Source organism: Chionomys nivalis, chromosome 3, assembly GCF_950005125.1.
Source record: "Chionomys nivalis chromosome 3, mChiNiv1.1, whole genome shotgun sequence".
In the NCBI taxonomy this organism is placed as follows: domain Eukaryota; kingdom Metazoa; phylum Chordata; class Mammalia; order Rodentia; family Cricetidae; genus Chionomys; species Chionomys nivalis.
The window spans coordinates 62,515,733-62,538,504 of record NC_080088.1 but is presented as its reverse complement, the minus strand read 5'-3'; the positions used below and the strand labels follow the sequence as shown (position 1 = coordinate 62,538,504).

At 41.5% G+C, this 22,772-nt stretch overlaps 1 protein-coding gene across 1 annotated transcript in view; it reads right to left on the bottom strand.

Annotated features, from left to right (window-relative positions):
- Window positions 1–22,433, bottom strand: part of Pak2 (p21 (RAC1) activated kinase 2) — a 69,292-nt gene extending 46,859 nt beyond the window's left edge. The window contains exon 1 of the mRNA XM_057764349.1: window positions 22,179–22,433. The gene's annotated coding sequence lies outside the window, so the exon portion shown is untranslated. The remainder of the gene's footprint in view (window positions 1–22,178) is intronic.
- Window positions 22,434–22,772: the final 339 nt, after the last annotated feature.

Genomic DNA, 22,772 nt, shown 5'->3' with positions numbered 1-22,772 from the left:
TTGATCTTTTGTGAGGAAACCTTCGTTTATCTACAATAAAAGGAGGCCAACTGCATCCATATAAAATTTAAAATAATCTTTACTTCTTCAATTTAGCTCAATTTCTATAACTCGGAGAAAAGCAGCCATAATTTGAGAATGAGATGCAGACATTATTATTTCCCTCTGAATCCTGCAGCTTTTATTTCTTTCAGAGTATGTCACAAATGTTACTTGTTCTGGTGTATTACTTTGAAATACATTATCTGACACATTTGATAGGTCAAAGAAATAACCTACCAGAAAATAAGAGACTTACCTAAAACCTGCACACAGATCTATTACGTGCAGCAGATCTACTACCAGAATCCAAGAATCCTAGCTCCTTCCTCATGCTTGTCTCTTTGCTAACACGGTGCACTGGATGACGTTTGGCACTGAATTACAACTGTGACAATTAGTCATGATTTGTCATTTTATTCCCCAACATTTCACTCAGTCCAAAGGGCAAGGGCTTTGCACATCTTAGACAGGAATGCTGAATGACTCATGTCGACCATGTTCTTCTATTCCCTGACAAAGTGTATCCTTCCTGACCGTAGGAGTCGCTTTCTCACGCCGCAGTTTATTAGACACAGATGAAGCATGCCATATCAACAGGATTACCTTTGAAAACCTTCGTACTCGTCCCTCACAGCTGACTTATGACCTCAGTCTCTTCCCTACAAAGCAGCTTTTTTGTGTACTGCTTCTATTGACTGTGTTAAGTGTCTGAAAAGTGCCTAATAATGTGATAAAATTCTTTAATCTTATATTTAGGAAAGAACAATAGACACAAAACCAATTCATGGGACTGGAGATGCAGCTTAGCTAGTAGAGTGCTTGCTTGTTCAGTGTGCATGAAGCCCTGGGTATAACTCCCAGAACGGTATACAACCAGACAAGGGGTGCATGCATCCTACCACAGGGAGATTGGAGGCGAGAAGTTCAAAGACATCCTTGGCTGCATAAGGAGTTGAAGTCAGCCAGAAATACATGAGACCCTGTCTCAAAATCAAACCAAGCTAAAACAAATTTCATGATACACTGATAATGTGCCCTATATTCTGTTCTACCATACTCAAAAACATGTGAAAAAAAGCAAGTAAGTAGTGTCGCTCTCCAGACTGCTCACTTTTTGCTACTTTTCAGTGACAAACAAGTAGGCGAAACAAAAAGTGCGCCCAAAACACACTGTACTTTTTAACAGGCCCATTGTTTAACTGTGACGAGCTTCAAACACAAACAATTACTCAATTGTGTACTGAAGAAGACCAGGGGTAGTTAAATACATGGCAGAAATAAAGAAGTGGTGTCTGGAACCAGTCGGTCTAACCAGCAGAAATTAATTTATTATAATCTACTGGGATAGACTATGGCGCAGCAAGGGAAAAACACATCACCAGAAAACATGGTAAGAAAGTGGAATTCTTATTCAAATTTCATACTTAAATTTTATATATTTTATTATATATAAATAACTTATTAATGTAGCAACACTAACCAGAACTCTAACACTCTCGCCGTAAGCTGATATCATCGCACCCCAAACGTTAAGAACCTCTGAGAGTACAGATGAAAACACACCCAAACTACCTACAGTGCTGCCACACACAGACAGAGGCTTCCAAACTGGAGAGGAAGCAGGCGTCCACCTGATGAGAACACCAGTCAGATGTCAGGTCAATATGGCAAAGCTCCATAGCAAAGAGGCAAGGCAGAGAAGAAAAAAGGGAAATCAAACTGCATCAAATTCACATAAATACAAATTTGGGTAACTGATGAAAAGATTTTAATCATGCGGCCAGGAAAATGGCTCAGTGGGCAAAGATACTTTCTGCTGAGCCCAATGGCCTGGTTCTATCTCCACAATCCACACCATGTATGACCTCCATACATGCATATACAAATGAGTGTAAAAAGGAAGGTTTTTATAGTGCAAATGATATTAGTAAATAAATGAGAGACGATTTTAGTAAGTCCAGAAACAAAGCCAAGTTACTCGAGAGACTAAGCCATTTGCTAGCCCACTTATTCTCAATGCTTGACTAAACCTACCAAAGATTTCTACTTTGATGGCATCAGAAGGGACAGGCAACAAAACCAGTATGTCTGAGTTTGAAAACTTTAACGGAAGTCCCTTTCACATAAAGCTAAGATCTAAAAAGCTGTATTCTACAGGCACAAATCAAAATAAATCTCTCTGGGCAGAAAATGAAAATACCTTAACTAGCAAGCCTCATCATAGTGAAAAGGAGCAAACAAAACCACTGAGAAATCCTAACAGCTCACCCCCCCAACCCACACATGTACCTTTGCTTGCTGTGTAGTTAGGGCTGGCCTTGAACCTGTGATCCTAGTGCACACTAAGGTTACAGGAATGAACCACCATTCCCAGCTCTAAATACATTTTAATGGTCTAAACTCATTCTGTGGGATACAGCTTCATTTGGTAGCATTTCTCTGGTGAGTCAAAAAACAATACAAAACTTCTTCAGGAGAAATGAGCCTTAACAACTATCAACTAATACCTAAGAATATACACATTTGGCAACAGGTCTGATGTAGACCAGGCTGGCCTCCAAACTTGCTATTTATGGAGGATGATTTTAAGCTTTTTTGAGACAGAGTCTCACCATGCAGCTCCCGAAGTCAAATGAAGGGATTAAAGGCATATGCCATCATGCCTGGTAACTTTCAACTTCTATCTTCCAAATGCTGGGATTACAGGTGTGCTTGGCCACAGCTCCTTCTTAAGATTTATTTTCTGTGTATGAGTGTTTGTCTGCACACATACAAGTCTAGTGCTGGTGGAAATCAGAGGAAGGCATCAGATCCCCTGAGTCTGAAGTTACAGACAGTTGATTGTGAGCTGCCATGTGGATGCTGAACTGAAATGTGTGTGGCTCAACAAAATTGACTGTGAGCAGTGACTGCTAACTCTCATCTTTACAGTCAGACAGTAACACCTACAATAGGAATTTTCTGCACTGTGTATTAAACATACTGACTCGATTTTGACACTGCCACTATCATTACCTGATATGAGGTATCTTATACCCTCTCCTGAACTCTATTCTTTGTGAGGAGACACTAATTTTATAGGTTTGCAGAGGAAGGAACAGAGGGTCCCTACATAGTCCAGGGTAGACTTGAAGTTTGTCTTCCTTAGCCTACAGAATGTTGGGATTATACGTGTGCTACCACGCCTGACGTAACGTTTTTCAATTAACTACAAGTACCCAGCAAGGTATTATACAGGCAATAAAATCTAAAAATGTTTTTCAAATAAATAATGCTAGCAAATTTAAACAGACAGCTGCCATTCAAGTTGTATGTTGAAAACAAAGTCAACCTTTACTTTTAGACTCTTTGTTCAATCACTAAGTAAGTTGAACAACACTCTGTATTGCCTACTCTTTCACAAGGAGTAGGCTGGGGAGAAGGCAGATGTGGACCAAGTATTTTGAAGTTTCATCAGTGACGTTTCTTGTTGCTGTAGTAAAATATGTAACAAAAATGACTTACAGAAGAAAGCCTTATTATTTTGGCTCACAGTTTGAGTGCACGGTCCATCTTGGTAGGGAAGGCGTGGTGGTGGGAACATGTGGCTACTGGCCACACTCTAGCCCATTCAGGAAGCAGGTAGGGGAAATGCTAGTTCTTAGCTCCTTTCTACTTTATATTCAGTCTGTCCCAGCCCAAGGAAAGGAGGTGTCCAGAGTTAAGGTGGCTTGTCCCACAATCTAGACACTCCCTCAGACATGCCCAGAGGTCTGTTGTTATGGGGAAAGATAATAATATTTATGAATTTACTCAAAATTGTAAAAATGCAGACTTTCTTCAAACTGATCTATAGATTCATTACAATCATCATCATCATCAAATCCAAGAAGCCTTTGTGAAACAATGAGACACCAATTCTAAAATTTATATGGAAGACGAAAAGCCCAGGGAACAGTAAGGATGTTTTGGAAGAATAATTATACATACATACATACATACATACATACATAATACACAAATACCTAATAGAAAAATATTTTGTAACTTTATATTACACAATCAGTTTCTGATATTGTATTACTTGCCGCTTTTCAGAGCCTCTGGATATATCTTCTCAAACTACTACTACCCCAGCAAACAGCTTTTGGATGAGGTCAACTTTTTCACTCAGGACAACATGATAACACTTCACAACACGGATATGTTATGTGGTACCCAAACATATGCAATCTGGTAGCATGGGGGATTAAGTGTGGGTGGACCACTCCATTCTCACCCTGTGCTGGATGGGACAATGCAAGGAGTCTATGGTTAGATTTCCCTTTGGCGACGACTCCTTCCAGGCTTCACTTCCACTTCCTCACACTTCTGTTCTCTGGGAATGTACTTCCTAATAAGGTAGTTACATAAACCCTCAGCCTCTGCTTAGAGGGATCCAGGCAAAGAAACAGTTCAACTTTATCTTATAGTTATAGCATCAAAAAACACTTCAAACTAAAGGCTGAATATGAAAGTAAATGGGGCTGGAGAGATGGCTCAGCAATTAAGAACACTTGCAGGGACCTCGTTTGACACCCAGCATCCACCTGGCAGCTCAGGACTACCTGTGAGTGCAGTTCCAGGGATTCAATACCTCTCTCTTCTTACCTTCTGAGTCATCAGGCATACACATGGTACTCACACATACATGCAGGAACTCATGCAGACAGAAAATATATAAAAATGGGAGCCAGAAAACTCCCCCATTTCAGGAGGGTGGCGGTATATACCATACTTTCTGAACAAGTGATTATTATAATAAATCTTAATAAAAATCTAAATAAATAATAAGCAAACAGCATGTGAATATGACCAACCTCAGATACTATAGTAATGTAAATAAGGCCACCAGCAGATATCACTTTATAATGTCAATATTGGCAAGAATTAAGATGACTAATCAAGTCAGTAGTGGTGGCATATGCCTGTAACTCTAGCATCTGGGAAGTGGAGACAGGGATCAGAACTCAAGGGTAATCTCAGCTACACATGTCTGAAAGACAACATGAGGCACAACAGTGGTAGAAGTGTACCATACTCTGTCCTGAAACTCACTACATAAACAGACTGGCCTCACACTTACAGAGATCTGTCTGCTTCTGCCTCCCAACTGCTGGGATTAAAGGGGTGCACCACCATGCCCGATTTATTTTAGTATTTTAAGTGCACGAGTGGTTTGCCTTCAAGTATGTCTATGTACCATGTATGTGCCTGGTGCCCTCAGAGGTTAGGAGAGGATATTGAACACTCTGGGACAGGAGTCACAGAAAGTTGAGGCCCCCATGTGAGTGCTGGGAACTGAACCCCAGTCCTCTGCAAGGGCAATAAGTGCTTTAACTGCCGAGCCGATTCTCCAGCCCCACAGTTTCCCCACCACCACCACATGTCATTCTACTGGTTCTGAAAATAGATTTTATTATGAGTTTAATTTGATAGAATATGGTCAGTTGGTGGGTATAATAGGAAAGCTTTATGTAATGATGCTGCCACAGCTCTTAAAATTTTAGAATTATAGAAAAAATTAGCCATTTATAGTAGTACATGTCTTTAATTGCAGCACTTGGAGGCAGAGGCAGGCAGATCTCTGAGTTCCAGGACAGGGTTGGAGATGGCTCAGCAGTTCAGAATACTGGTTGCTCTCCCACAGCAGCTGATTCAAGTCTCAGTATCCACATAAATAACTCCACTCACACAGTGCATAGACATCCACAGGGTTAGAACACCCATACACAGAAAATAAAAATTCTTTTTAATTTATGAAAAATAACTAGGCTCTGAAGAATATACCAGGTGTTTCTAGAATGACTTAAAAAGTTCTAGAAGTGATCTGAATAATGGACCATCAAAGAAGTAATCACACAGCTTTTGAGTGCATCTACTTTAAAAAGCAACAAAACCATTTATACAGATTTTGTTATGTTCTCAGAAAGAATTGTTTTCAGATTTTATCTGAAGGGTTCAAGAATAAGAATATAAAAATGTAGATTCCAGAAATAGGAATGCAGAAATAAAGAAATATAAAGTTGTAAGCCTAGGAGAATGAGAATAGACTGTCAGCAGCTTTCTCGATATCTTAAGGATTAACTATTAACAGTGAGTTACTCTGCTTTACAACCCATAGCTCTATTTACAAGACCAAAGCATCTCTCAGCAAATTGAGAGCTGGTCTAGTACATGAGCTGAGTCAACTTTTAGGAATAGATATATGACCTCTGGGTTATGCGTTATCCCTGCTCTGTGAAACTGGCAGCATCAAAGGGGAGAGCACAGGGCTCAGTAAACAACACCCGAAAGACAATAGATTAAGTACAAACACTAGTTTAACTAAAAAAACTGTTAATGGAGATTGTAAAGTAAGGCAATCTGTATCTGAGTTTTACCTCGAGATTATAAAAATTCTTTTATTCAAACCTAATGCTTGGTGCCCCTACTATAAAAAGGTGGATTTAGAAACCGGCCTTGGCCACAGCCTTACAAAATCTATCTCTGGCTGTGGTCTCAGCTGATAAGCTTTTTGTGCTCCATAGAGATTTTTTTATTTTTTTTTTCTGGATTCTGGTTTCTGGAATAAAGTTTGCTTCTGGTCTATTAGACTTTGGTGGTCTGTCCCCATCTTTGCGCAACCCCGCTGGACCCAACATTATTCTGTATTTTAGGCCGTTGCTTTGTTTTTGCTTTCTGAGACAAGAGCTCATGATATAGCTCCGGCTGTCTTTGAACTTACAGAGATTCATCAGTCTCTGCTTCCTAAATCCTAGGAAAGATGTGCACCACCATGCCATGCTGTCAAAGATTTTTGGGCAGAATGTACTTGAGCGTATTTGGAGGGTGGTATGCCAGACATCTGTTTATCTAGACAATTCTAGTAAAAATTCCACCTAGTGACAAAAATAATTAAAGAAAGTAAAAAAGCTGGAGAGATGGCTCTGTGGGAAAGAGCACTAGCTGTCCTTCCAGAGAGCCTGGGTTCAGTTCCCAGCACCTACATGGCAGCTCACAACTATCTGTAACTCCAGTTCCAGGGGACCTGACACCCTTACACCAATGCACATAAAATAATGCTAAAAATTTTGTTTCTTTTTTTTTTCGTTTTTAAGGAATTAACATTTCAGCCAGGCGGTACTGGCACACGCCTTTAACCCCAGTACTTGAGAGGCAGAGGCAGGTATGGATTTCTGAGTTCGAGACCAGTCTGGTCTACAGAGCTAGTTCCAGGACAGGCTCCAAAGCCACAGAGAAACCCTGTCTCGATAAACAAAACAAAACAAAACAAAAATAAATAAATAAATAAAAAATCATTAAGTTTCCATAGCTTGCTCTAATTTTCAATTTCCAAACTTTCTGTGACTTCCAAAACAGATTTCTCAAATCACTCTAGCCTATGATATGATTTAATCATTGCTTCCAATTGTCCAAGTTTACTTTTTACTCTCAGATTCCCAAAGACTACCCCTCACAAGGCAGTTAGCAACTTTAGAAATATTGCATGGTATTGGCTCAGTGCATAAAAGCCTTTCAAGGGGTTTGGGATAAAGCCCATGATCCCTTCAGGACCAGGCCACCCTCTATCCAGACGCATCATTTCAGTTTCTCTCTAAGCTTTTCTGTATATCCATTCTTTAGTTTTTCTACCAGCCACCTAGAATATTTACATATGATCTCCCCAAAAAGGTTTTCTGTTTGGTGACTAACCATTCCCTTCCCCCACAACCAAGGACGGTCCTGGCCATAGAACTTTTTGGTGCTAAATCCTGAAGGCCTTAGGGCAAACCAGGATGAGCCAGCTAACCACCTTATTTTCTCTCCTCAGTGCTATCTGGTAAGAATCCACTCTAAGGACTGGCCTAACCGTCACATTCCCAGGAAACTACCAACTATACCCACGGCATTAATTTTCTTCTAAGTGAATGAATGTTTCTTCCCTCCCTACTCATATAGCCCAAACAGGGATCCAGTGAGTTATCTGGTTAACTAGTGGGGTTGTTTACTAGACTTAGCACTGTCCTGGTCCACAGTAGTAATGGACAATATCTGTTGGGCTTCCCAGACAGCTCAGCAGGTGAAAGCACCTGCTTACCAAGCCTAACAACCTGAGTTTAACCCCCAAGACCCACATGATAGGAGAGCACTGACTCCCACTGACACACATGAGCACCATGGCATGTGTACCCTCAAGCATGCATATACATACACACACACAAAACATAATAAAAAAATTTTTATCTGTAAAGTGAATATGGATGAAAGGATTTTATATTTGATGGTATTAGAGTTTAATAATGGGCTTTTTTAGTCTTTAGAATGATAAAGACCCTGATATTAGAAGATATATCACTATTCTTTAAGGACATGTACTAGAAAACCAAGACAATAAAACTTTTCATTTATCTTGAAACTAATAATTAACCAAACAGGTCCAGAAGCCTCACAGTGTCACCACTTCATGTTCAAGACAAAACCAAGACGTAAAATGCTCTGAACTTGTTCATCCAAGTAGCGCTCAGTAGAAGGTGGATTTGGGCAAGAGAACAGGTATGCTTTAACTCATGAGACTGATGTGGGATGTCCTTCTGTATGCTGCAAACATGTGTTGCTCTTATTGGCTGATGAACAAAGCTGCTTTGGCCCATGGCAGGGCAGAATATAGCTAGACAGGAAATCCAAGCCGAAAGACAGGGAGAAAGAAGACAGAGTCAAGAGAGTTGCAGCCACCAGAGTAACAAGATGTACTAGAGAATAGGTGATGCCACAAAGCCATGTGGAGATACACAGATTATTAGAATGGGTTAATTTACATGTAAGAGCTAGTCAGTAAGACGCCTGAGCCATCAGCCAAACTTTTATAATTAATATAAAAGTCTCTGAGTGTTTATTCAGGAACCAGTGGGGAGAGAAACCTCAATTAACACATGAAACAGTAAGGTCAGAGGGCACACAGCAAGTGGTAGGAAATATGGCTACATCTGTGGTGTGGGAAGTCCTTCTGTATATGTGTTGCTTTTAGTGGTTAATGAATAAAGAAAAGAAGTTGCTTGAGCCTATGGCAGGGCAGAATAGAGCAAGACAGGAATTCTATGCAAAGATAGAGGAGAAAAGAAGGTGCAGTCAGTGATCCTTACCAGAAGGCCACAGCCTCGTGCCAATACTCAGATTAATAGAAATGGGTTAATCTAAGATGTAAGAGTTAGTTAATAAGAATTCTAAGCTAATAGGTCAAGCAGTGTTGTAATTAATATAGTTTCTGTTTGATTATTTGGGTCTGGAAGGCCAGGAAAGGAACAGCCTCCACCTACACATCTGCAGTTCCTGGGCAACAGGAAACACCTATAAGTTTGTGAGGGGTGAATTTAATAGTGTTTTATTCTGAAGATAAAGCAGTATACGCCATTCATCACAAAATCCCAAACCCTCCAATGCTCTCACACACATGTCCTGGGGCAGGTCTTCCTGAGGACCCCCTCCCTTAAGCCTATTTTAAAACATCTTAATAACCTGTCCAAAAATAACCCTTCTCAACACAAGACACAATCTGAAATAAAAAATAAAGAACACTCATTATTCTACTTTCCAGAAATAACCTATTTTTTATATTTTATACTAGAAATTAAATGATACTACTTGAGAATCTATTATTCTATTTATTATAGAATAATTATTAATTCTCTCTTAATTTATTCAAATATTTACTTAAGCGGGTCACAGTGGCTTATGTCTTTAATACTAGTACTGAGGCAGGTGGATCTTAGTGAGTTCAGGCTAGTTACTGGTCTAAAAGAGTTCCAGACTAGACAGAGTTGAGGCTGTCTTTTAAAAGCAAACAAAACAGACGGGGGTAACAGGGGCAGGTGGATTTCTGAGTTCAAGACCAGTCTGATCTGCGAAATTCCAGGACAGCTAGAGTTACAAAGAGAAACCCTGTGACAAACAAAGAACAAAACACTGAAATATTTATTTAGTATACAAACTTTGCCAGATCCTAGAGAGCAAAGATTTAGTCCTGGCTTTGACCTCAGTCCATGGGAAAATAGCACCATACAGCAACAAGGCAAGGCTATGAAGAGCCAATGAGACATGGTGGGAAAAGACTCCTGGTTCTATACATTATAGCCAGGCGGCTTCTGAAACTAAAGAAGGAGTTTGCCAGGGATTCAGAGGAGACAGCAAGTATAGAGAAATGTGGCAATCCACACTGATACTTTCTTTCTTCATTTGTCTCCACCCAAGCACCATACTCATAGAAAAAAACATGGCCAGCAATGAAGTGCCATGGCTAGGAAAACGCTCTCAAAGAGAACAGGCAAGCAATAAAGATCACTAAAAACTAAAACATGAACTAAATACTAGAAACATAGGTTTCCGTAAGTTTGGTCACAAACACTAAATGGCAATCAAAAATGGGAAAGGAAAAATAACAACAACAACACACACAAAGCAGAGGACAAAGGGGGCAGTAAACACATGAGAAGCACAGTTTCACTCAATAGCAAAGAGGTGCAAATTAGGACAACATGCTTCTTTCCTATTAAAGCCATGCTCAGGGTCTAAACAAAGTACTTTTTACTAAAGGATGAGGGTAAAGATCATTATGTCTTCCCTCTCCTCTTTCTTTTGAGACCGGACCCCCCCCCATCTCTCACTTCAGTCTCTGGAGTGTTAGGATTACAGGGTTGTGCTACTAAACCTGAAGTGTACTATGTCTTAAAAATCCAGAATAAGGCTAGAGAGATGGCTCAGCGGTTCAAGTACTGTGCAAGAATGAGGACCAGAGTCCAGACCCCTAGAACTCACATAAATGCCAGATGGAGCTGCTGGCCTGCTGGAAACCCCAGTTTCCAAGCAGGTGGTCACACTGGAAGATCCTAGGAGCAAGCTAGTTTACCAGAGTAAGCTACTACTACTGGCCAGCTGTGAGTTCAGCTAAAGACTCTGATTTACTGGATAAGACACAGAGGGACCAAGGAAGACACCCCATGTCAGCCTGTGGTCTCCACGCATATGCAAACATACACAAGCCATGGTACTTTCTCTGACACACACATACATACAGGCGCACAAACCAAACATGGCTGGGTACAAAATGTGCTTAGTGTATGCAGTCTTATAAAGTGTGTGTGCGGGGGGGAGGGGGGGAGTAACAACAAGCATCAAATCTGGAAAGTCACATGTTTTCAGAGAAAAAAGCCTTAAAAAAGATTTTAATTTATATGTATGTCACTGTGCGAGTGGACATCATGTGGGAGGCCAGAAGAGGGTGCCGAGTCCCACATTTGAACAGACCAGGTCCTCTGGAAGAGCAGCAATCGCTCCTAAACGAGTTTTCCCTTCAGCTGATGGGGATTAAATGATCAAACAAACAAATCTCCTAAAAACCTTACCTGTGAGTGATAATTTGGAATGAAAGATTTGAAGTCTTGGGGCTGGAGGGAGGTTTAGAGGTAAGAGCTCACACTGCTCCCAGAGTCTGGTTTCCAGCACCCATGTCAAGTTGGTCACAATTGCCTGTAACTCCAGTTTCTGGGAATGCCTCTGGCCTTCACGGGCATTGTACAACCTCACATGCAGACAAACACACAGACACATAATTAAAATTTAAAAAAATTTCAAATAACTGAAGTCTTAAAAAAATTGAGGTTACATATTATAGTTGGTCTTGGGCCTTTTATTAATTATTTGGTTGGTTGGTTGGTTTTCTGAGGCAGGGTTTCTTTGTGCAGCCCTGGCTGTCCTGAAACTCACTCTGTAGACCAGGCTGGCCTCAAACTTAGAGATCCCCCTCCCTCCTGTCTCCCAAGCACTGGGATTAAAGGTGTGCACCACCACCGCCCAGCTCACAGACATTTCTTCAAATGCACATCCGCTATAATTAAGTTACTACTCAATGATGAACCAAAAAAAAAAAAAATCCATCATAAAGCTAAGAAAACAAAAAGGAAAGATCACTGCAAACAGGGAGAATCTGCCTGGAAAGGCAGATGCTTCAACATGGAGCTAACGCTGTTTGGTAAATTCCATGAAACAGGTACATATGGGGATAAAAGACCAAGATGAAATATGAATAATTTAAAAAGAAAAGGGTACATTTTTATATCATTTAAAATGTACTAGAGTACATTTAAAAATATATATAAAAGAATTATGATATGATAGTATGATAACAGAAATAAAGCTGATGTCAGAGGTAAACACAGCAAACATCTGAGTAGCTCACAGAGAGGACAGGATGGATGGTGAACCAGCCTAATAATGACAGACGTATGAAAGAAAGGAAGAAAACAGGACAACCTAAACACAAGTAATCAGAGGTATTTATGGAAATAAAACGTCAAGTCATGTTTCAGGTAACATCACTGAACTTTTATTTACAAGACATAAGCTGTCAAAATGGAAGGAAGGAAGGAAGGAGCAGGGGATCCTACCTACTACCATTTGGACACAAGGAATACCAGGAGGGAGCCAAAGACGACCCAAGGCAAAAGGATAAGTAGAGATGACACCAGACAATACTAACACAAGTCCTGAGGTCAGCAATGCTGCAAGAGGCCTCCAAGTGCTCCTGTAATGCACGCTGACTTGCACATGGCCACCCTTAAAGGGAAAACCTGAATCTACTTTCACAGAATATAATTACCAGCAAAATATGAAAAATAAAAGTTAAAAGTGTGGCTGAATTCAGAATTTTTAGACTGACAAATCAGAAATGTTTCTGTATTTTTCCATTAAGATTTAGATATCAGCTGGGTACAGTGGCACACACCTTTAATCCTAGGGCTTGGGAGGCAGAGGCAGGCAGATCTGAGTTCGAGGCTAGCTTGGTTTACAGAATGAGTTCCAGGACAGCAAGGGCTACACAGAGAAACCCTGTCTTGAAAAAACAGAAACAAAAAAACAAAACAAAAGATTTAAATTACCAGGGAGAAAAGGAGCAGAACTTTCCCTATAAAGTATGGTTCTGCTTTTGATTTTTAAAAAGAGGGTGGGGAAATTAGACACCAATATTCATTCAATCCAGTGTATTTTATAGAACTCATTCATTTCAAACACCGGAGACCAAAGGAAACAAAATATACTTTACAAATTCAAAACATAAAACATTGGTAAATGAATTAGTGAAATTTGGTACTTTTCACAATGTGATGAACCCTGAAGACTTTGTTACCCTAAAATAAGTCAACCACAGAAGAACAAGCACTGTACGATCCCACTTTTATAAAACATCCAAAAAGAGGCAAATTCAGAGGCAGAAAACAGAGATGGGACATAGGTTATCAGAGGACGATCACTAGGCAGACTGGCTAGTGTTTCAGGAAGTGAGTGCTCTTGGAGAAGAGGCACGTTCTGGAGAGGATGACAGTGATAGCTGTCCAATGTTGGGAGTGTACCTAGGGTTTATGAATCACCCCTGTGAAACTGGTGCCAGCTCCCAGCAGGTCACCAACCTTCCCCCACCCCCTCCCACAGCAGCAGCCTCCACAGCTCCAACTGCCTCCTGTGTGGTCACCACAGGAGGCAGCTTAAAAGGACGGGAGCAGATAAGAATTCCTGAGTAGAGACTGACTTGTCCAGCCCAGGGGAACCAACCCCTCTGGAAACTAAACATCTTGCTTCCCCGGCATCTTTGGAACCAGACACCCTCATCTCAACTCCCTGCCTGCAAAATGCTGCGAGTGTTCAATCTGTAGCTATAAATGTGGCCCAACATGAAATCATAAATGTAATTAAAATACAAAGAAAGCCAGGAGTGGTGCCTTACGCTTTTAATTTCCAGCACTGGGAGCCAGAGGCCTGAGGATCTCTGTGTGTTCAAGGACAGCCTGGTCTACAGAGTGAGTTCTAGGAGAGCCAGGGCTACACAGAGATATCCTGTCTTGAAAAACCAAAATAAATAAATAAAACAATAAAGTAAATAAGCAAATGATACAGGAAAAGTGTTGGGGTCGATGGGGATGGGGGGAGGCGACTCAACCTGGCAGTTTTGAAAAGGGAACTTTATAGATGACTGTCATACAATATTATTTTAAGATGTGTTACACTTGCTTATGCTGTGGAACATTTGTTTAATGATGAAAAGATGTGTTGCATTCTTGTAGGTTGCATTTGTTTAACTCTGTGAAGCTGTGTTACACTGCCTGTCTAAAACACCTCATTAGTCTAATAAAGAGCTGAATAGCCAATAGCAAAGCAGGAGAAAGGACAGGTGGGGCTGACAAAGAGAATAAACAGAAGGAGAAACAGAGAGAAAAGAAATCAAGGAAGGAGAAAAGGAGGAGAGGAAAACTCTGGGGCCAGAACCCGGCTATACAGCCAGACACGGAATAAGAAGGAAAGAAAAGATAAACAGAAATAGAGAAAGATAAAAGCCCAGAGGCAAAAGGTAGATGGGATAATTTAAAGTTAAGAAAAGCCAGGGGGAAATAAGTCTAAGGCCAGGCATTTATAAGAAAGAGTAAGTTTCACTGTGTGATTTATTTGGGAGCTGCATGGCAGTCCCCCAAAAGAGCAAAGAGTAAAAACAGACGACAACATGGGTCATGCACTAGGAGAGGTGTTCATTTCCTTGTCAAGCCCAGAGCTGGGGAACCAGAGAACAACCCCTCCCCTACACCAATTCTGACAGGAAAGGTAGGACAGAGGTCTGTAGTTAGCACTGGTGACAATGTAAATTATTAGATATTTTGGTTGCATTTATTTTGCAACTTTTTTCCTTTTAGACAGGTGTACTATGTAGCCCTGGCGATATGGAGCTCATAGTCCAGATGGTTTCAAACTCCTCCTGCCTCAGCCTCCTGAGTGCTAAAATTAAAGGCATGCACTACCACATGTGCCTTTTTTGTTATTTTTGAGACAGGGTTTCTCTGTGTAGTCCTGGCACTCGCTCTGTAGACCAGGCTGGCCTCGAACTCAAAGAGATCCGCCTGCCTCTGCCTCCCAAGTGCTGAGATTAAAGGCGTGCGCCACCAATGCCTGGCACATGCCTTATAAGAAACATTTTTGTACCATAAAAAACGTTAAGATAGCCGGGCGGTGGTGGCGCACGCCTTTAATCCCAGCACTTGGGAGGCAGAGGCAGGTGGATCTCTGTGAGTTCGAGACCAGCCTGGTCTACAAGAGCTAGTTCCAGGACAGGCTCCAAAACCACAGAGAAACCCTGTCTTGAAAAACCAAAAAAAAAAAAAAAAAAAAAAAAACGTTAAGATAGTCACTTCACAGTACATAGATTCAATAAAAGTTTAAAAATAAAAACCTTCTGACAATAATTAGGAAGGCAGTCTTTAAGTAAAGCAAACATTAGAAACCAAGCATCAATCATCTATTACAATAAAGTATAAATTTTTTTACAGGCTTGTTTATTTATTATATATACAGTGTTCTGCCTGCATTGCCTGCATACCAGATCCTATAATAGACGGTTGTAAACCACCATGTGGTTGCTGGTAATTGAACTCGGGTCCTCTGGAAGAACAGCCAATGCTCTTAACCTCTGAGTCATCTCTCCAGCTGAAATTTTTAAAAACCCATTTTTGAATAAAACAAAGATAAACTGTACACAGGTCTTTCACATGAGTATGTAACCAAGGCTAGTTTCCAACTTTCCATCTTCTTGCCTCAGTCTCCCACGTGCTGGGATTATAGGCATGTGTACTACCACGCCAGACTACAATTTAAAAGAGATAACAAAACCAAAATGGAAAGGAAGACAAAGCTTAATTAATCTATTGAGCCAAAAAGACACAGATAAGATTTTAAGACAAAATCTAAGGTAGCCTGGCAGAATTGCACACACTTGTAACGCCAGTTATTCCAGCACTTAGGCGGATGGCTGTAAGGGGTTAGGCAGGAAGATCAATGAGGAGTTCAAGATCATCCTCGGTTACAGTGAGTTCTAGATTAGCTTGGGCTGCTTGAGACTCCTCAAACAGCAAACAGAAGGACTGGTGAGACGGGTAAGGCACCTGATGGCAAGCCTAACCACCTGAGTTTCATCCATTGAACTCTGCAAGGTGTCCTCTGATACATCTGTGCCCCACCACAGAAATAAATACTAAAAATAAACATTTCATGCAAAAATATTAAATAGGATAGTTATTTTACTGATAACACACAATCTGTAAAAAGGATCAAGCAGCGAAGAATAGTCACCAAACACACATCATAAAGCCATCAGCTAGAAGACAGAAAAGATGCTCACGATATAAAAGACTATTATATGAAATACAAAGAACTCATAACCCGGCAATAGGAAAATGACGACTCTAGTAAGAATGGACAAAATAGCCAGGTGGTGGCAGAGCACACCTTTAATCCTAGGACTTGGGACGCAGAGACGCAGAGGCAGGTGAATCTCTGCGAGTTCAAGGCCAGTTCTGTCTACAAAACTAGTTCTGGGACCCCCAGAGCTACACAGAGAAACTTTGACAAAAAAAAAAAAAAGAAAAAAGAAAGAAAAGAAAGAAAAACAAAGAAAAAAACTTATTGAGACACTTCTTCAAAGATGACATATAAATGACTTATAAAAAGATATTTAACATTACACATCATTATGAGATTTTAAAAGACAATAACTAAGCATATACTGCTACTACACGTTTTAGAAAAGCTAAATCGACCACATGCTAGCAAGGAAGTGGAATGCAAGAAAATGCAGCTTTGAAAAACAGTACAGCCGGGCGGTGGTGGCGCATGCCTTTAATCCCAGCACCTGGGAGGCAGAGGCAGGTGGATCTCTGTGAGTTCGAGACCAGCCTGGTCTACAAGAGCTAGTTCCAGGACAGGCTCCAAAACCACAGAGAAACCCTGTCTCGAAAAAGCAAAAAAAAAAAAAAAAAAGTACAAAGTTTCTCATGCAACTAAATATATCACTACCCAATCCAGTTCCTTAACCCCATCAGCAGAAAAGTTATATCCTCAGAAAAACTGACCAGTAAGAACCTGAGCTATTCCTCCGAAGATACTAAGTGACAACTAGCACACAAATATAATCAAAACTACAATCAGATACGGGAAGATGGCTACTGTTTTAAAAAAAAAACAAAAACAAAGAGAAAACTAAGAACTGGCAAGGATGTGGAGAAACTGAAGACTCTGTGTACTGCTGGTAAAACAGTCAAACAATACAGCCACCATGGAAAAGTTTAGTGACTCCTCAAAAAATTTAAAGTAGAACTTGAGAGGTGGCTCAACAGTTAGGAGCACTGACTGTTCTTCCAGAGGACCCAGGTTCAATTCCCAGCACCCACATGGCATCTAACAACTGTGGCTCTTACACCCTCACAAGAGACATATATGCATGCAAAACACCACCTCACATAAAATAAAAATGAATTTTAAAAAAGTAAAAGTAGTTGTCATACAAGCCAGCAGTTTGTTCTGGAGAAAATGACATTCTTGAAGAAATATCTGTCTGTCTATATTGATATCTATATAGCATCATTCAAGTGTTCTTTGACTCTTTTGGTTAAGCAAATTATGGTAATACACAGAATGAAGTATTCAACCATAAAAGGAAGGGTACACTAACACATGCCACAACATGGATGATCACTGACTGAGCATATTAGGCTAGGTGAAATAAGACAAAGGTACAACTTATATAAGTAGTCAGAATCATGGAGACTGGAAGTAAAACAAGGAATTACTCATTAGTAGGCACAGACTTTCAGTTTTACAAGATGAAAAGAGCTACAGAGCGGGGTGGTAGTGCTGCCATGCAGCACAGTGAAGAAATGCAATGCTATGGCACCGTAAATTTAGAAACCGTTAAGATGGCAAGCATTCTTAGGTATATTTTATACCACAATGAAAAAACTGAAAACAAGACCCCGAGCTGAGAAGATACCTCAATATGTAAAAGCACGCACTTGCCATGGAAACCTGATGACCTGAGTTTGACCCCAGAATCACAACAGCTATGTGCTGTGTGTGGCATGCTGCTACAGTGAGCTAGGAAGCAGAGGCAGGAGGATCACCTGGAACATACGGCAGACAGAACCAAGACATAACTCAGTAGTCCGAGGGCCCGAGCTCACCCAAAGGCTTGAGCTCAAGAGGAATGAATAGAAAGAACAGACAATTCTTTTGGTTTGCTTTATAATTTTCGAGACAGGGCCACTCTATGTACCCCTGACTACACAGGAACTCACTGTGTAGACCAGGCCTGCTTCTGCTTCCCAAGTGCCAGGATTAAAGACCTGTACCACCATGCCAGGCCAGCACAAATAATTTTGATTGTATAGGAAATGATTGTGTGTGTTTCTTCAACACGTTATTATACATTTGTCATTGAAATAAAAAAAAAGTATTCAAACATGAGGAGGGGCACTTTCATTCAAACCATATATAAATACATATATACATGTACACATATAAATAATTACGACTAAAAGTTCAAAATAAAATAGATTTTATTTAGTAAAAAGTGTAATAGGCAAGATTTTACAACAGAGGCAAAATGAATACCCATTAGATAAAATAATATAGATGAGAAAACATACATTGACAAAAGTTTAAAAAAAAAAAGGTTTATTATGTATACAGTGTTCTGCCTACACATTCCCTGGCTGGTCAGAAGAGGGCACCAGATCTCATTACAGATGGTTGTGAGCCACCATGTGGTTGCTGGGAATTGTGTACACAACAGGGACAGTCATTAAGGCTCTCCCCACTCCACCAGAAAACCATAATGAGCAGATGGAGTACCATATAACGGGGTAACTCATAACCGTTAGAGACAAGGTACCACTGTATGTATTGATATGGAAATCAACACACAAGGGCCCCACCCCTATTTTAAAAATCAAGGTAAATAGGTCGTGGTAGCTCAACCTATAATCCAAGCACTCGGGTGGCTCAGAAAGAGAACCACCGTGAGTTCAAGGCCAATCAGACTATACTTGGAGACTCAGTCCAAGAAGCACTAAACAAAAGAATTTAAATCAACTAAAAAAATACATACCCTGAACAGATGCTTACTTCTAACTTCTTACTAAACAAAACTGTTAGCCATGGGGGACTGGAGAGATGGCTCAGCAGTTAAAACCACTGAGTGCCCTTTCAGAAGACTAGTGTTCTATTATCACCCATATGGCAGCTCACAACTGTCTGTAATTCCAGTTCCAGGGATCAGACGCTCTATACTGGCCTTCATGGGCATCCACATGTTGTACATACACAAAGAACAATTCCTTAAAAAATAAAAAGGAGGGGCTGGAGAGATGACTCAGGTAAGACTACTGACTGCTCTTCCAGAAGACCCAGGTTCAATTCCCAGCACTTACACGGCAGCTCATCTGTGACTAGAGTTCCAGGACTTCTGACACACTCACAGACATGCAAGCAGACAAAACATTGAACACAAAGGATACAAGAACTCAGAAGCACAATTCACAAACAACAACCTTCCTCTCATTAAATAAGAACCAGCTAATTCTGTAACTAGAAGCACTCAAAATGGGAAAAGACCTGATTTAGTCTCAAGACTTGAACAAAGTCCAATTTAACCCAAAAACAAAACTCAGAAAGCCAAAGGAAATGTATACTGAATATTACTACTGTAATAATCATTAATGACAAAGATAGTAAGGATTCAACCATACCTACTTGTTTTATACTTGACTTCTTGTAAAAAGCTCTTGACTTCTGTGAAAGTGTAATTCAAAGTTTATCTTTAGCTAACCAGAACAAGTTCTAAGTTCCTTCACTTAAAACATGTAATTGAACTGAAATATAAACTACCCTCATCGTGTCTACTTGGAAACCTGCCTATCATAAAGATCAAAGAAACACAAGAACTCCCACTCCTTTAGCAGACATACATCAACTAAAAACTATACTTCACGAATTTAGATTTGCAATGTTGGTATCATATAACACAAAATCCAGAAGAATTAATCTTTCTCTCTGAGGGTAAACTTGGAATCATGGCCCCAAGAGAAGTGAAATACCCAAGAATTTATTTTTTTTTAAGTGTCTGCTTGCTCACCACAATGGTACGCATACCTGTGATCTCAGTTACCAGGAGCCTGATACAGGACAATCTTTTGAGTCCAGGAGTTTGAAACAAGTCAGGGTATCATGAAAAGAGCCAGTCTCAAAAGAAAATTAAACAGACACCTGCTTTTGGAAAGAAATGAGTCATTCTTCTGGTGCAGGTTTACAATCCCAGATACTAGGAAGGCTGAGACAGGAAGAACACCAGTTCAAGACTTGCCTGGTCGAGAACGAGTTCAAGACCAGCCTGGAAAACTAAGTGAGAGTGTTTCAAAAGTTAAAGAGGGCTGGGTTAGAGCTCAGTGATAGAGTGGTTACCTAGCATCAGAGGGAGGGCTTTGGTTCAATGCAGTATAAGGGGTTTAAAAAAAAAAGAGAAAGAGAAGAAATAGCAGAAGGTGACCTCGAGGTACTTTCTCATTCCCTGGCATTTCTACATCTAAACCTCTCACGGCGAGACATGTCATTAGCGTAAGAACAACTGACAGCACCAAAGAATGACAGGACTTAAGTACTGGGCCGTGTCCCCCACAGCCCAGTAGAGGGAAAAGTAATAATAGACTGTTAAGGGAAAACAACAAAACACTCTGAATCAGGTCAACCTCTTTACCAAAATCCAAAAGTTACTTTAAAATGAGTATCTACCTAAGCAACAACATGAGATTCAGTACCTATCTACCTACCTACCTAAGCAACATGAAGTTCAGTTTCCATGACGTAAATGTACAATAGTGTTCCTGGCTAATTAATCTCTAGAAAGATTTAAAAGCAGGGGCTGCCAAGTATGTTAGCTCACATGTGTAATCCTAGCACATAAGGCTGAGACTCCTAGGAAGTGTCAGGCCAGCCTGAGCAGGGATGAGGCCATCTAGAAAAAAGGCAAAGGATGGGTGTAAAAGCAATGAAAAGGCCTTCCCCTTAAACTCTCTCTCTCTCTCTCTCTCTCTCTCTCTCTCTCTCTCTCTCTCTCTCTCTCTCTCTCTCTCTCTACACACACACACACACACACACACACACACACCGAAGAGCTGGGCAAGAATGTTCTACAAATGCCACAGGGCTTCTGACAAAGTTGACATGTCCTAACCTGCTTTAAAAATTACAATTCACTGCCTTCATCCCAACCTAATTTTATTCATGCTATTCTTTTGGATAACTCTACCAAAAAAAAAAAATCTCCAGAGCAAATTCTTGTGTATTTATTTCAATATCCTGCCTACTTATAAGAGCGGAAGAGTCAAACACAGCGGGGGGAAAACGTGACGCGCACAACATTCATCCAAAACACAGTTCGTCGTGGGTAGTCTAGGTTTGGGCCTAACCGGTCTGGTTATCATTTTTTTAAAAGGTTAGAAATTAAAAGATAGAAAACTTATAGGTCACTTGTAAAGAAGAACCTGGCCGCAAATAGGAGTTGGTTATTTATCAAAGAGGAAACAAATCTCTCCCACTCTACCTAGCCCTATTAAAATTAAGATAAAGGAAGGGGAGAACCTCCCATCAAGCCACAATGGCAACTGTTTTATACACTTCTGTCTTGGATGACTGATCTCTAAAACGAAAGGTTGAGCCCACTAAGTTATTTGCGGCAACGTATTTGTGAGTGAGGGCGCGCGTGTTTCAGACAGCCAAACATGGTGAAAAGCCAACCTCAACCCAAGTTAACCTTAAGAAGCAAACATTCACCTCCTGGCTGAAGATCAAGCAAAAACTATGAGAAGATCCTTAAGTTCTGTTCTTAAGCGGAGGCTCCCGGAGCCCTGCAAAACTTTCTCCTGATGTGGAGAATGAGGAAGAGCTCACAGACGGAACCTAAGGGGCTCGCGACAAGAATCCGGAGCCACAAGGCTGCCGCGAACGCAGCTGGTAAAGGAGGGAACATCCTGGAACAAACCCGAGCCGTCCGGTGCAGTGCAGCGGTAGAGCAGGGCGAGGACGGCCGGGTACAGCCAGGTACGCGCAGCCCCGCGAGCTTCCTCTCGGCCGAGGCTGAGAGTCCGGGAGCAGACAATGAGCCACCGCCCGGAACCGAGGGCCCGCTCGCAGGTGCCTGTGTCCCGGGCCGCTGGGCCCAGGCCGCGGAGGCGGGAGGAGGGCGGCGGCCCGGCCCGGGCGAGAGCGTCCGCACTTACCAGAGAGGGAAGGTCTCCACCCGACCCGGGGCGGGCTGCCGGGACGACGCGGGCGAGCGCTGCGCTGGGAGGCAGAGAGGGAGGAGGGCAGGGCAGAGGGGAGCGGCTCGGGGCGCGGCCGTCGCTACCGAGGCCGTGAGGCGCGGAGCCCCTTGGGCCAGGGAGGGGAGGGCAAGAGCCTTCGGCAATGGCGACGGCCCGGGCCGGAGGGGAAGCGGAACAACCGCTGCCGCAGCGCGTGGCCACAACCCTGGGGGAGGGCGTCGGCGGGGCGAGGGGCGGGGCCGGAGCACAGACCCGCCCTCACCGGTGGCGTCACTCCCGAGGGGCGGGCTCGCACAGGGCTGCTGGGAATGGTAGTCCAGTCGTCTGCTGACGGGAGCGTGGGCGGGGAGGTCGTTCTGGGCTTAGAGAAAAGTCCCTCATTTAATTCGCATTCTGCATTGTCTGAAGATGCTGACGGAGAACATCTGATCCCTATATGTTTGCGCATACAGGATCTTTGTTTCTGAGCATTTATACATTTACCACTTTGCTTTTTTATAAACCTACAAATTAGACCAGATAATGCTGCTAAATTAGGTCCTCCCTTTT